Source organism: Thermobia domestica, chromosome 11 (assembly GCF_964235325.1).
Source record: "Thermobia domestica chromosome 11, izTheDome1.hap1.1, whole genome shotgun sequence".
NCBI classification, from domain to species: Eukaryota; Metazoa; Arthropoda; class Insecta; order Zygentoma; family Lepismatidae; genus Thermobia; species Thermobia domestica.
The window spans coordinates 245594088-245609578 of NC_137464.1; the positions used below are offsets into that span (position 1 = coordinate 245594088).

The 15491-nt window shown below is 35.5% G+C and overlaps 1 protein-coding gene across 4 annotated transcripts in view; it reads left to right on the plus strand.

Moving 5' to 3' along the window:
- LOC145664880 (spermatogenesis-associated protein 20) overlaps positions 1–15491 on the plus strand; it is a 336902-nt gene that overhangs the window by 73477 nt on the left and 247934 nt on the right. The gene's annotated exons all lie outside the window — the stretch shown is intronic.

The following is a 15491-nucleotide window of genomic DNA, read 5'->3' on the forward strand; positions in this document are numbered from 1 at the left end:
TATAGAAGTTGATGTAGTTGGATCATTTGTCGCGTTGGTGGAAGGAATCATTAAGCAGGAAAAGAAAGCGTGTTTTATTAACGTCTACAAAGGAGGAGAAGCGAGGTGTAATGAGATTTTTGTGAGTAAAACGAAAAACTTAACTAAAATTTCTAAAGAAATAATGGAAGTATAGGGTGCTGAAGCCATGAATCGTAGCAGTTTCGTCAGATTCCCTTTTCGATCTGGCGATGGTATTCTATTGATCCCCTTTTCTTGAAGCATATTTCCCCACACGGGCTTTGTGAGCGTAAGCATTATTGTCCATGAAAATAAACGAATCATTAATTGCTGCGGTTAAAGAAACAATATAAGGTTTGAGATTCTCGTAGATATACTGCTATGCTGTCAAGCTAAAATTTCAGATGATTGTAAGCGGTATGTCAACCATTTGCTATTCATATCGTATTGGAGTATTTCACTCATACGAGGTGGAGTTTTACGTTCCTTTCAGGTTAACATGAGTCGATTGTCTAATTTAAGACTGAAGCGCAACTTATCCGATAACCACACACTGTATGCTTCCAATGGAAGCACAGTGTTTATGGACCCGTCAATATTGTGCTGTCACATGGACACACATTAAAGTTTTCCATGCACAGAGCCCATCTACTCGGATGCAATTGCAGACGTTTCGGTTAACATCTTGCGTTCTGTTACCATGAGAAATTAACGTTCCAAGTCGGTTGGGATTTATCGCGGGTTATAGCGAGTTCTTTACTACTAATCGCCAATCGTTCCTGGCTGTCATTGCCTGTGGAGATTTGTCCTGCCGTCCGCTAATTCACATTATAGTGTTATTATTTCATTTCAACACTTTATTATGTAGAGTGATTATAAATGATTTCAACGAGTGTTAAAGTAAAATATGTCGAAAACTATTAATGCAATATGTTTATACTAATGATGAAACGAAAGAACACATTTGAAAGTTTAATTTCTCATATTTGTAATCTTGGCTTATGGCAACAGATAGCAGCATAATCCTAGTTTCCTATAGGGGGCATGGTGGTAAGCAGCATAATCCTAGTTTCCTATAGGGGGCATGGTGGCTAGCAGCATAATCCTAGTTTCCATAGGGGACATAGTGGCTAGCAGCATAATCCTAGTTTCCTATAGGGGGCATTGTGGCTAGCAGCATAATCCTAGTTTCCTATAGGGGACATGGTGGCTAGCAGCATAATCCTAGTTTCCTATAGGGGGCATTGTGGCTAGCAGCATAATCCTAGTTTCCTATAGGGGACATGGTGGCTAGCAGCATAATCGTAGTTTCCTATAGGGGACATGGTGGCTAGCAGCATAATCCTAGTTTCCTATAGGGGACATGATGGCTAGCAGCATAATCCTAGTTTCCTATAGGGGTCATGGTGGCTAGCAGCATAATCCTAGTTTCCTATAGGGGGCATGGTGGCTAGCAGCATAATCCTAGTTTCCTATAGAGGGACATGGTGGCTAGCAGCATAATCCTAGTTTCCTATAGGGGACATGGTGGCTAGCAGCATAATCCTAGTTTCCTATAGGGGTCATGGTGGCTAGCAGCATAATCATAGTTTCCTATAGGGGACATGGTGGCTAGCAGCATAATCCTAGTTTCCTATAGGGGTCATGGTGGCTAGCAGCATAATCATAGTTTCCTATAGGGGACATGGTGGCTAGCAGCATAATCCTAGTTTCCTATAGGGGTCATGGTGGCTAGCAGCATAATCCTAGTTTCCTATAGGGGTAATGGTGGCTAGCAGCATAATCCTAGTTTCCTATAGGGGGCATGGTGGCTAGCAGCATAATCCTAGTTTCCTATAGAGGGACATGGTGGCTAGCAGCATAATCCTAGTTTCCTATAGGGGTCATGGTGGTCAGCATAGCACGATAGCCTCATCAGAATATATCACTGTTGCAATATTTCCAGAATCGTTTTTGGTGATTTGGCTTACTCCCTTAGAGACATTTAACACATATGCATAAAAGACATAAAATGAAAACAATTAAATAATGTGTTTCACCACTTTCTTAGAAAGTAACAGACAGTGACACATGTCTACACGTATTTTTTTCGCCTTTAATATGGCGGGAAATTTACGGCCGCCAGGTTTCCATGGGCGATAAAATATTTTTGTTTAGCGATAATCATTTGACCATATTCTATTGGAAAATGGCGACCAAACTCTCTGATCTGACTACTGGATCTAGACATAAAATAATGTACTACCATGAGCAAAATAAATGACGCGTCTCTTTATTTTGAAGTTTTTTGAAAATATCTCCGTTTTCTTTATATGTTCGAAATTTCGGAAGGTTTCCCCAGCAGGACAGGTTAATAACAAACCCGTTTTTAATATTTGTGTTAGATATTAGCTTAAAATAAAGAAATTAGAAGCAAAAAACATTAAATCGACAGAAATCTCGAGAATTACCAACTCTGCTAAAGTGGGAAATTTTCAAGAACACGAGGGAATTCTGCATTTCAACACGAAGCAGCGCCATCTATGTCATTGAGAGAAATGTGGATTAAATCTACAAACTAAACTTTTAACGAATATTTCTAGTATGTCTTATTATATGCATTATCTGCAAACTCCAAATATATGAATATATGCTAAGTATTAACATAAAGATAGAGCAAATAGTGGAAATTATCTATGGAAAAGGACGAATTGGTAGGACGATCGTAATGAAATATCGTCTTTACCGGAACAGGCTCAGTTCACGTAAAAAAACAAATAGCTCAGTTAGTTAAAGCAACGAGTCTGTATGCTGAAGGTAGCGGGTTCGATCCCCTGGAAATGCCGTTGTCATTTTTTATCACTACACTACGGTTATTTTATTTATTTTTTTATGTGGGAAAGAATCAAATTGTAACGTATGTGTAAAACTCATGACGATACCAAAAAAAGAAAAAATGCCGTTGTCGCACTTGCACTAGCGTCCCTAATTTTGTTTGCAAACAGTTTCGTAATTATTTCCCCTGTGCTCACTGCTCACCATATGCTCGCTGGCGCATAACGAATGTTTCCCAGTAAATGTTAATTCTAATTTGGAGAATTTTATAAAGTTTCACAATATTTCTCACTAGATAGTCTTCTATCTACGTGTTTGGATATTTTGATAACAGATGTCCCTATTAAATGTTTAATTTTCCCTAGATGTTTAATTACGGAAAAGTTTTACAATGTATTTGTATTGAATTGAAATTGTTTTGAATTTACTACATAAGGTAAGTAGACCCAAGGAGGAGAACTCAAGTAATTGATATTCTACGTAAAAGCAACCTATTGTAGAATGATGATGCTTCTTACCTTCAGCACATAATCTTTACGTTAGAGAGTCAGACAGAGAAAAATCCTGTTTTTCCTCCTCTATGACCACCCATCTTAAACCTCTACATATCGTTGTTCGTCTCACAAAATTTCGGTGCTCCAAAAACATTCAAATAATAATAATAATAATAATAATAATAATAATAATAATAATAATAATAATAATAATAATAATAATAATAATAATAATAATAATCATCCTGAATATGCCATCCTTACATAATGTAAGGATATCTTAGTTTCCTAGTTTAAATCTTAAATATCTTAGTTTAAAATGCTTTCTTTAGTACTTATTTGAGCAACCACGCAGTTCCGTCTCTGTTCTTAAGCCATGTTCGTATTACTTCGAACAGTTTTGATAATGAAAAGCATGCCTCTTAATATAACAGACTTCTTTCGCGTAAGAAATCGAAACTCAGTTGGTCAGAGCAACTAGTCTGTAAGAATTAGGTTGTTAGTTAGTTAGGAGCCCAGTACGAGTAAGGGTTTTTATTACTATTGTTTTTATCTTTTTTATGTGAGGAAAAATCAAATTGTGACATCCCGATATCAAATGTATTTGATTAGGTAGCTTTGTCTTAGCTAAACTTTAAACATCAGTAACTGTCGAAATTATTTCACTAACCGATCACTTACTGAACATTTCAAACACGTCAAACCAGTGGCATAACATGAAGGTTAACCTCTCCTCCGCAGTCCTTAGTTATGCGTCCGTACTTTCAAGGGCGGACTAAGGGCCGGGCGACTGCCCGGGGCGCCAGAGAAAGAGGGGCACCAAAACGAGCCTCAAAAAGTAAATTTTATAATGTGCTTTCTACTGACGTTTTTGGTTTATATTCTTGTAAAGTAGTGGCAATTATATGATCTTTTTCCATTTCACTATGGAAGAAGAGAGTTTCATAGTACTAAGGGGGCTGTATCGAAAAATTGAGAGATGGCATGTAGAATAAAGAGTGCCGGGAATTAAGTATTGTTTGTTTGTTTGCTTGAGTTTAGCGTTCCACGGTTATGCCTTAATGGGCAAGGGAGATGTGGATACTAATTATAGTGGAATCCGAACCACTTTTATCGTTCAACAGTAATCCACCGGGAATTGGACCCGGTACCACAGAAGGCAGGCGTGCTAGCCACTAGACCAGGGGGGGGGGGTGGAGTTGGTATTGTTTATAGCGGGCCATATTCTTTGTGAAGTTTTCCTAGGTAAGGATTTCTTTTTGAAAATGGGTTTAAAACAGGGGCGTCATTTAGGGAGGGCAGGGAGGGGCATTTGCCCCCCCTGAGTTTGAGATGTATATAGAGTTTATCATTAGAATAGTAGTAAATCAGTGAAAAACGCGAAATTTTACTTATATCAAGAGGTCTTGCCCCCCCCCCCCCCCCCAAAGCAAAATCTGAAATGACGCTCCTGGTTTAAACTATTAAAAACACTATGATAAAATGTAAAATATAGGCTACTACTAGGGGAAGGGCGCCAAAAAGTCACAGTAATAATAATAATAATAATAATAATAATAATAATAATAATAATAATAATAATAATAATAAATATGAATGTCTTTGGAGAGCCGAAAGTATGTGACACGAATCATTAAAGGTAGAGCTTTAAGATGAGTGGTCATAGGGGAGGAAAAACAGGATTTTTCTCTCTCTGACTCTCTAACGTTAAGATTATGTGCTGAAGGTAAGAAGCATCATCATTCTACAATAGGTTGCTTTTACGTAGAATATCTGTTACTTGAGCTCTCCTCCTTCGGGCAACTTTGCTTATGTAGTAAATTCAAAACAATTTCAATTTAAGACAAATATTTATAGAGAAAATTAAACATTTAATAGGGAAATCTGTTATCAAAATATCCAAACACGTAGATAGAAGACTATGTAGTGAGGAATTGTGAAACTATAAAATTCTCCAAATTAGAATTAACATTTACTGGGAAACATTCGTTATGCATCAGTGAGCACAGGGGAAATAATTACGAATCTGTTTGCAAACAAAAATTAGAGACACTAATGCAAATGCGACGATATTTTCTCTCTCTTTTTTTTTTTTTTTTTGGTATCGTCATGAGTTTTACACATACGTTACAATTTGATTCTTTCCCAAATAAAAAATAAATAAAATAACCTTAGTGATAAAAATGACAACAGTCCTTCACGGGATTCGAACCGTCTACCTTCGGTATACAAACTCGTTGCTTTATCTAACTGAGCTATTTGCTTTCTTACGTAAGCTGAATCTGTTCTACAGTAAAGACGATTTTTCATTACGATTGGGCTAACAATTCGTCTTTTTCCATAGGTAATTTCCACTATTTGCACTATCTATACGTTAATACTTAGCATAGATTCATATATTTGGAGTTCGCTGATAATGCATATAATAAGACATACTAGAAATATTTCGTTAAAATTTTCGTTTGTAGATCTAATCCACGCTTCTCTCACTGACATAGATGTCGCTGCTTCGTGTTGAACTGCAGAATTCCCTCGCGTTCTTGAAAATTTCCCACTTTAGCAGAGTTGGTAATTCTCGAGATTTCTGTCGATTTAATGTTTTTTGCTTCTAATTTCTTTATTTTAAGCTAATATCTAACACAAATATTAAAAACGGGTTTGTTATTAACCTGTCCTGCTGGGGAAACCTTCCGAGATTTCGAACATATAAAGAAAACGGAGATATTTTCAAAAAACTTCAAAATAAAGAGACGCGTCATTTATTTTGCTCATGGTAGTACCATGTTTTTAGTATTTTTGGAAAGAAATCTTTTCAGGCTATGTGATTAATGTACGCACCTTTTGGCGCAAGAGACCTGGGTTTGGTTCCTGGTTGTTCCACATTAAGTTCTGGGTCCACGTCTCATATAGTTTCGGTCGCAAAATTCCAATCCAGAGTTATCCAACCAACCTACATTCTGTCGATAAGCCGCTCGTGGCTTGAAAGCGTAAGTTTTTATGTCAAATAGTTTCATTTGTTAATTAGTTGATGGAAGTTTTAGGTTCAATTTCAGCATCGCGGCTATATAAAGTGGAACCTCCTACGTAAAGCCTACACGAACCATTTCTTTAATTTTTATTCGAAGTGGGTACTTCACCGAAAATCAAAACCAGAACCGCGTGCTCAAAAAGCTGGTGTATTGGCTTCGAAGGGGCACATCTAATGCCGTCCGTCTTAATTGTTAAAAATGTTAAAGCCTTTAAAAATGTTAATAAATAATGTAAAAGCCTTTTGCGTTGATTTTCAACGCTCACGTTAGGATACTATCCTACATCCGTATTATAAAATGTATGAATGTTGCACAACTACTATGATTTAGTTATTATTAAATTAACCTCACAATGCATAGTGGGACAGATATCGATTGTAGTGGTAAGTCTGTGCTTTCCTACATAACGGTATGCACTTTTTTTTTTTTTTTTTTTTAAAGCCTCCACTTCCCCCCTGCCTTGGCCGATTACTTTCGGACTTATTTATGGCAGACGCAACTGCCTCTTGCATTTATTCTCTCTCTTATACTTTGATGTTTATTCTCTTTCCCTGTCTTTTCGGCTGTCAAACCTCAGCAGATTGAGGTGAGGCACATTTCTTTTCAGCATGGCACCTAATATTTAAAACCATGCCCTTTTATTTTTTAATTTTTTTTTGTTTGTTTTATTTTCCTTTATTTATACCCTTTTTACATGCCTGAAAATAACCTGAAAGAAGAAAGAAAATAATTGATTAGTACATAATATAAATGATTGGGAAGCAGCCCATTCACCACCCAGAAAAGTAAAAAATAAAAAAATAAAATAAACAAAACACAGTGTGAAAAACAACATTTCATTTGGTGTTAACTGTCTTGTAGTTTCTTCTTTCTTCCATGATTGTGTATTCGTTTATCACACTGTTTCTCATACGTGTTTATTACACTAACACTCACAACACTGACACACACACACAATGTTAAAAGATGTTATAGAAATAAAAACGACATAAATAAATAAATAAATAAAAAGAAACGTAAGTTTGTACTATAGTTCTGAGTGTTTGCCAGAACTTTGAAATTGTTTCTTTTAGATTTTTTTTTTTATTTGTGTCTTTTCAAAGTGCTATTTGTTCAATTACCTTCTTCGTTGGGTTCGTTCATTCCATAGGTTTCTCACTACATGTTCTGTTATTTTTTGAAAGTTATCGAATTTTGTTCTATTATATCCTGCCGTAAGCTAGTCCAATCTTCATCACTAAGTTCATCTCTGAGATTTCTTATTTCTTCACTAGTTACGTAATTTTCACAATTCCAAATTAGGTGTTCAGCTGTTTGGACTTCTCCACATGAACACATTTCGTCATTTTCAATATTTAATCTTTTCAAATGTGGTTTCAAGGATCCATGTCCCGACAGCGCTTCCATAATTTCCTTCTTTATTTCACCAATTTCTTTCCTTACTTTGATAGTTGGTATGTATTCTTTGAGTTTTTCTCCTTTTGTTGTGATGTACCATTCGTCCTGCCATTTTCTTTCTATTAACATATTTAGTTCATCTTCGTTGTTCGGATTTGTACCTTGAGTCTCTATTATTTTTATAGTTTCATTATTTGTTTTCCATCGTTTTATAGCCTCTCTTAGTATTTGGTAGCGGATTGGTTCTTCTAGTGCAAACACCTGTAAGGATTCTATCGGTAGTGTTTTGATTATTCCTATTGTTCTAATTAAAACTCCTCTCTGAACTCTGTTGATTTGTTCCCTTAATTTTTTATTTGCAAATATTCCGTGAGCCCACATGCTGGCACAGTATTTTACTGTTGGCATTATTACAGCATTGTTGTACGTTTGTAGGATCTTTTTGGGTATCTTATAGTCGTTTCTTGCAATTGTATTTTATGTGCTACTTTCTTTCCTTTGTCATTTACGTTTTCGACATTTAGCATAGTTCAGTTTATCGTCAATCCATACTCCCAAATACTCGAATTCTTTCACTCGTTCAATTTTTTGGTTGTTATTCTTTAATATTGGATCTTTGTATAGAGTGCCCGAATATCGTGTATGTAGTTTTATTTCCTGATAGTTTCAGTTTATTTATTTCGCACCATTTTTGAAGCGCGTGTAAGACTTGGTTCCCTTTCCTCTCAATTTCGTCTCTTGATCGTGCTGATATGACTATTGCGATATTGTCTGCATAGCCGACTACTTCTTCCGTGTCTCAGTAATTCCCAGTGTTTTTAGGCAGGATTCGATAACGATATCCCACATTGTTGGGCCACATATGGATCCCTGTGGACATCCCTTTGTTGTATATGTGGTAATGTTATTATTTGGTGCCTTGTAAGTGACCTGTCTTTCGTTGCAGTATTCTAACATTAGTTGGTATAGTGATTTAGGTACTTTCATTTTTTTAAAAATTGTTTGAAGAGTGATGGCCACCACAAACTGTCAAAAGCTCCACTGATATCAACATAGATTACTACCTGGTACTTGTTTATTTTTCCTTTTTCTATTAATTCTAAAAACCTTCTTATAGCTGTCTCCGTACTTTTCTTCTTCCTAAAGCGATGCTGTAGCTTATCTCTTTCTATGTTTCGATATTTGCTTAGTCTGTTAGTGATTACTCTTTCGAATTTTTTTCCTATTATATTTAAGAGACAGATCGATCTAGGATCATCATTTCTTTTATCTTCGCTCTTTTTTTTTTATTATTACTAAGTTTGAGTGTTTCCCTATTTTAGGAATTTTTTTCGTCTTGAGGCATAAATTGTAGAGTCTTGATAGATATGGTGATCATGTATCTGCATTTTCCAGGAAAATTTCTGGTTTTATCGTATCTTGACCTGCTGCTCTCTTCTTTTTTAACATTTTTATGTAATTACTTATTTCTTGATTGGTTGTTTCTTTCATAATTTCGACGTTTATTGGTAAAATTTTCATTTCTTCCCTCATTTGTTTGTGTACCTCGTCATCGTCTTCTTTTTCGTCCTTGGGTAAAAGTTTTTCCATTAAAAATTTTATGGTGCTTTCCCATCCTTCAGTAAAACTTCCGTCATCTTTTCTTAGGGTTGAGAGAGTTGTTGGCTTCGTTATTTTCTGACTAATTATTTTATATGGTTCACCCCAAATGTCTGGGTTAGTATTTTCTTTAAGGTAGTTCTTCCAACTATTTACTTTCATTTCTTTTATTTTGTTTTCATATATTTCTTTTTGCTCCCTGTATTTTCTTAATCGTATTTGTTTCAATTCTATTTCCCACGTCTCTTGATATAATTTCCTAGCTCTTCTCGTTTTTAGTTTTAAGTCTTTTAGTTCATTATTCCAAAAGGAGTTGTTTTTATTTAATTTTCCATTTAATGTTCGTGTTTTAGTTGAACTTTTAATTGTTCGATTGTCGATTGTTCGATTGTTCGATTGTAACTATCGTCTTCAATTTGTGGCAATTTAATTGTCTCCCAAAATTTAGTCCAATTTATTCTTTTAGTGTTATATATTACAGTTTTATCGTTTTCATTTAGATTGTTAGAATTTGTTTTGCTGCTTATCTCGAATAGTATTACGTTATGATCACTTAGGGTAGCCGCGTCTAATACCCTTCAATTTGTCATTCTGTCGCTGAGTTGCAATGTTGTTAGTGTTATGTCTATGTTTGATTCACCCCCTTGTCTACTCCCGTACGTGGGTGGATGACCTTCCTCATTTATTACTATCAGATCATTTTCTGCTATCATTTCTTCTACTTTCTGTCCTCTGTCGTCTGTATATATACTCTGCCAAATTGGAGATTTAGCATTCGCGTCGGCGCATATAAATATGTCTTTGTGTTTGTAAGTGTCACAGAATTTGGCCATGGTATTTAAAAAAGGTTCTATGTTGAGACAGTATTGACAGTAACAATTTAATATCATAATATCTCCATTTTGTGATTTAAGTTCTATACAATTTGCCCACGGGTCACCAAGCTGGGTTAGATTTAGAATTTTGTAGTTTTTGTTTCTGTCACTATCACTGCGATAGGTTTCTCTCCAATTTGGTTTGAGTTTGGTTTCCCTCCTCGTGTGTTTTGTTTTTTTACCTGTGTTATTTATAGGTTTCTCTCCTGCGAACACTATTTCTGTTTTTCCCATTATTGTTAGTTTTCTTGTTTTTAGTATAGGGTTCTTGTATTAAAATTATGTCTATATCTTCCTTCTCAGCGAGTTCTTTTATCTCGTCCATTACTGTAATTGACCCACCTGCGTTTATCTGCATAATTTTTATTCTTTCATCCTTTCTCTGTTCATTCATGCTTATGGTAAAGGGTTATATATTTTAACGTGGGTGTGTGGCCACTCCGCTCTGTGGTCAAATTCAATACGTTCATACAGTTTGGCAAATTCCCTATACACTTTCTCCAAATCGAGGGTCTCCTTTCTTCTTTTGTAAACTGATTTCACGTGTTCAGGCAGTTGTTCTGGGTCTGAGGTTATCCCGTTCGTTTCAAGTTAGATTTCGTCTACGTCTTCGAGTTGTGGGAAGGATATTGTTTTTCCTTTCTCAATATGGTGCCTAACCAAAAGTCTTAGGGCCGTTGTCAAGAACTTGGTTTCCTCTAATCTTCCTAGGATCATTTGGGTTTTCATGCTATTGTATAAATTTTGGGGGTCCTGTAAGTCTGTATTTTCACTTTTTCTTGCTCTTGTTGGTAGTCTATCCATTTTGTCAGTTTCTCTCCACTCTGTTCTCTTCTCCGTCTCTTTGATATTATCTTCCTTAATTTTGGTTTGTGGATGCTCTAAATCCTTCTGTTTTTTCCTTCTTTCCCCGTAAGCTACCGTTTCACTACTCTCTTTCTCATGGTATTCTAACGTTAATTTGGCTGTATTGAAGAGTTCTTTATCTGGTATTTTCATTTTTAAGGTGAGTTTCTTGGAATTGCTTATTACTTTATATATTCTTTTTATGACTTTTTGCGGTTGTTTACCTCACAGTCCCAAAGTGCTGGAGCTGTGATTTCTTTCCTAATTTTATCTTTACTTAGTGTAACCGTTAGTATATATATTTTAGTACAATTTTCAAATCTTCCATAGCTTCTTGCTTTCTCGATTTTATATGCAAAAATTTTACTTGATATTTATTTGTGGAGTAATACACTCTGACCGCATTGTTCGCTTCTTTTATATCTATATAGTTCATTTTGTTTAAGTCAAAATTTTCATGCGTTTTGGCCACTTTCTCAGCAAATTCTTTTGGGAATGTCACTAAATCTGGGTCTATGCATGTATTTGTATTTTCTAAATCAATGAAAGCTTCTTTTATTGTTAAGACCTTTTCGATGCTACTTATTGGTGTTGATTCTTCCAACCAAGTTTCGAATTTTGTTTTGGTGATCAGATTTCTTCTAGCTTTAGATCTTTCTTTATCCCTTAGTTTATTTGACTGGCTTTTCCTTTTCTTCTTTGTTTCTTTTTCCATATTCTTTTCCTGTTGATTATTGAAAAATCTTTCGGGATACTTATCCATTAAAATTCTATCCTAGAAATGGTCCGCTCGTAAAACATTTTATATGTAGCGTAGTCCTTATTTTTTTTTTTTTTTTTTGTATCACACTTCTTTTTCCTTTTGCTACATGGTATGCATATCTTGCTCTTATTTTTATCTCCACAGATAGCACGTTCGTGGCCTTTATTCCCGCAATGGGAGCATATCTTTTCTTCTTCCTTGGAGTGTTTGCTTACGTATGAATAGTCTAGGCATAAAGTAAATTTTGGTATTGTGATGAAATTCTTAATTCCATGAACTTCAAACATAAGTTACACTCTACCTTCAGATATTAGTTTCCTTCTCATTGTGGCCGATGTCTCAATCACTAGATGGCGTTTATCTTTATTCTTCGGGCCGGTTCTAAATCTTGGTTTTATATCTTGCTTGGATTGTTCCATTTCCTGTTCTTCGAAGTTTTGCTTAATATTTCAACTATCTCTTCGTTCTTAAAATCAGCTGGAACATCGATTATTATATTATTAGCAAAGGTTTTTTTCTTTTTTGGCTTTTCTATTTTCACATTTTCATGTAATTGCCGGTTGCTCATTATTTTTTTTCCATATCTGTGATCGATACTGTTTCAACAATCAGAGTGTTTTTCGTTTCCTTCAAAGATTTGATTTTAATTTTGTCTTTTGATGGATTCACTGATTTAACAAAATTTTCTCTGACCTGTTTAATGTTCTCATTATTTTTAGCCTTTAGAAACAATGTTGGTTTTTCCTTGTTTCTAGTGTTTTCTATTATTTGTGTACGTTTTGTTATTTGTTTCTGTGCAGTTTGATTTTTACTCGCGATTGTTGAATACAGGGGTTTCTCTTCCGTTTTTGTTTCTTTTTGTTGTTTTGCTTTTTAGCAGTGCCGGCAGACATTCACGCCATTCGAATATGAATGACATCATTTTGAGAGCCTTAACATCCGCAGGGGTGTCAGCAGTGAGAGAACCAATTGGGTGCAGCCGTTCAGACGGAAAAAGGCCGGATGATATGACCTTAGTGCCCTGGAAGCAAGGAAAGTCGTTGATTTGGGATTTCACTTGCTCGGACACTTATGCACCCTCCAATCTACAATTTTCATCGACCAAAGCAGGACTTATCGCTGCACGAAGAGCAAAAGAAAAAAGAAATAAATACGTTAATCTCCTAGATAAGTATTGGTTTATTGCAATAGCAATAGAATGTAGTAGATCCTGGGATAAAGAGGGCGCAAAATTTATTAACGAAATTGGCAAGCGTATAGCCATTAAATCAGGAGACACTCGAGCTAATTTTTTTCTAATTCAACGCAGTAGCATGGCCATTCAACGAGGGAACGTAGCCGCTATTATGAGCACGTTACCCACTGGTAAAGAACCAGAAGAGATTTTTCTTTTGTAATTTCTGACGGCGTCTAGTACACTAAGAGCATTGAAATTTGGAAATAAAGTTAGAGAGATCTACAGTATTAAAAAATAACAATGCAACAATGGAAGTATTTTACACATAAACAAATTTCCATTAAATTCTTTATATATTTATGAAAATACGAAGCTTAATGCCACCTCGTAATCTTTTATTAAATCTTCCTCCATCTTTTTATTTTGTTCATCGTCGTCTCTACCATCTTCGTATTGGTTTTCCAAAATTGAACTGTTATGTCGGTCTTCTTTGTTTATAACTGACCCTTCTGGGGTACCTTGCTTCCTGTTCTTGTTGTCCTTTGAATCCGGTGACTCTCTCACCCCATTATCACTTCGGGAAAGTGTTTTTCCACTCTTCCTTTGTTTTCTCTTCTAAATTTATTCTGTTCACATTTTGTGATCTCAAACTTGTAGTTTGCCTTTGTTCCTTATCCAATTAGTCAAGCATGTCTGTGTAATTACTACCTGAGTATCTTGGTTTTCGTTCCATTGCTCAATCCATTTTTTTTTTTTTTACTTTATCGTCTTACAGAACCAGGGGAGGGGGAATATCACCCCAGGAACGACAAAAATTATATTTATGTAATGATTTCGATATTTCTCTATTTGTTCTATAGTTAAAAATTTCCCTTTGGGAGTGTGCACACAATAATATCTTATTTTATATTTGTTGCTCACTCGTCACGGTGTTAAACGTTTAGTAAAATTCACTGCCTTTTCAGAAGCTTGTGTGGTTTCACTAAGACTATGTAGAGAAATGTATGTAGGCCTACTCACCATGTGTTTCAGCTCGTGGTGTTTCTTTCTTGTCACTAAGCACTATAAGCACGTGTTTTACTACTGTTGCTAGAAAAAACACTACTGTACTATTTTAGTATGCACTCTACACATTATGACACAACTTTTTTTTTTTTTTTTCACTCAAACGGATTTACTAAGAGAAGCACGTGTTTATACTATTGTTTACTACCGCTACTATAAGGTGTAATTTGTAGTACGCACTTTTACAACTGCGGGGAAAGGACTTTAGCCTTTCACACGGACACTCACACTTTCTTCGCACTCTAGCTTCCTCGTAAAGTTGCAACGTTGCGGTATTTACTTTTTTGTCCTCAAGATTCCACGTCTTCGTATTAGCACTCAAAAGTGCACTGTAATTCTGTTAAAAAAAAAAAAAAAAAAATATTTTAGAGATATTTTAGTTAAAATCTCCCGTTATTTTTTAAAATTTCCAAATTCTGTTTTCACACAGTTGTTTCAAAGGAATTTACGCACACGCAGGTAAGCGATATCTCTCCTGCTCAACCTGCAAACCATTTTCCTCGGACACTTTCCGCGGAGCGACGCGACACACGTCTCTCACGCACACTTCCTGCCCTTTACGATCCTATCAACGCGTTGTATCTTCCTTTACGGTATGTACTTGTTAATGCATGTTGTAATTCCAGAGTTTCCACATAGATGGCACTATTAAGTGTACAGATACTTTCGTTACTCATTTTTGTTTTCAATTGCAAAACTATTTTTTTTTCCGCAGAAAATATAAAAAATCATGCATTGTAGGGTTAAATAACTCATTTCTGGAGCTTACATATTCTGGAGGGTGATTCAGAAAGTAATGCCTTTGAATCAAAGTACGAAGATGATTCAGAAAATAATGCCTTTGAATCAAAGTACGAGGATGATTCAGAAAGTAATGCCTTTGAATCAAAGTACGAGGATGATTCAGAAAGTAATGCCTTTGAATCAAAGTACGAGGATGATTCAGAAAGTAATGCCTTTGAATCAAGGTACGAGGATGATTCAGAAAGTAATGCCTTTGAATCAAAGTACGAGGATGATTCAGAAAGTAATGCCTTTGAATCAAAGTACGAGGATGATTCAGAAAGTAATGCCTTTGAATCAAGGTACGAGGATGATTCAGAAAGTAATGCCTTTGAATCAAAGTACGAGGATGATTCAGAAAGTAATGCCTTTGAATCAAAGTACGAGGATGATTCAGAAAATAATGCCTTTGAATCAAAGTACGAGGATGATTCAGAAATTAATGCCTTTGAATCAAGGTACGAGGATGATTCAAAAAGTAATGCCTTTGAATCAAAGTACGAGGATGATTCAGAAAGTAATGCCTTTGAATCAAAGTACGAGGATGATTCAGAAAGTAATGCCTCTAAGGTGATACCTTTATTTGTGTGTGACAGATAGCACCGATACAGGTATCAGTGGAAAGCTTGCAGTGTCAGCTACAAATAA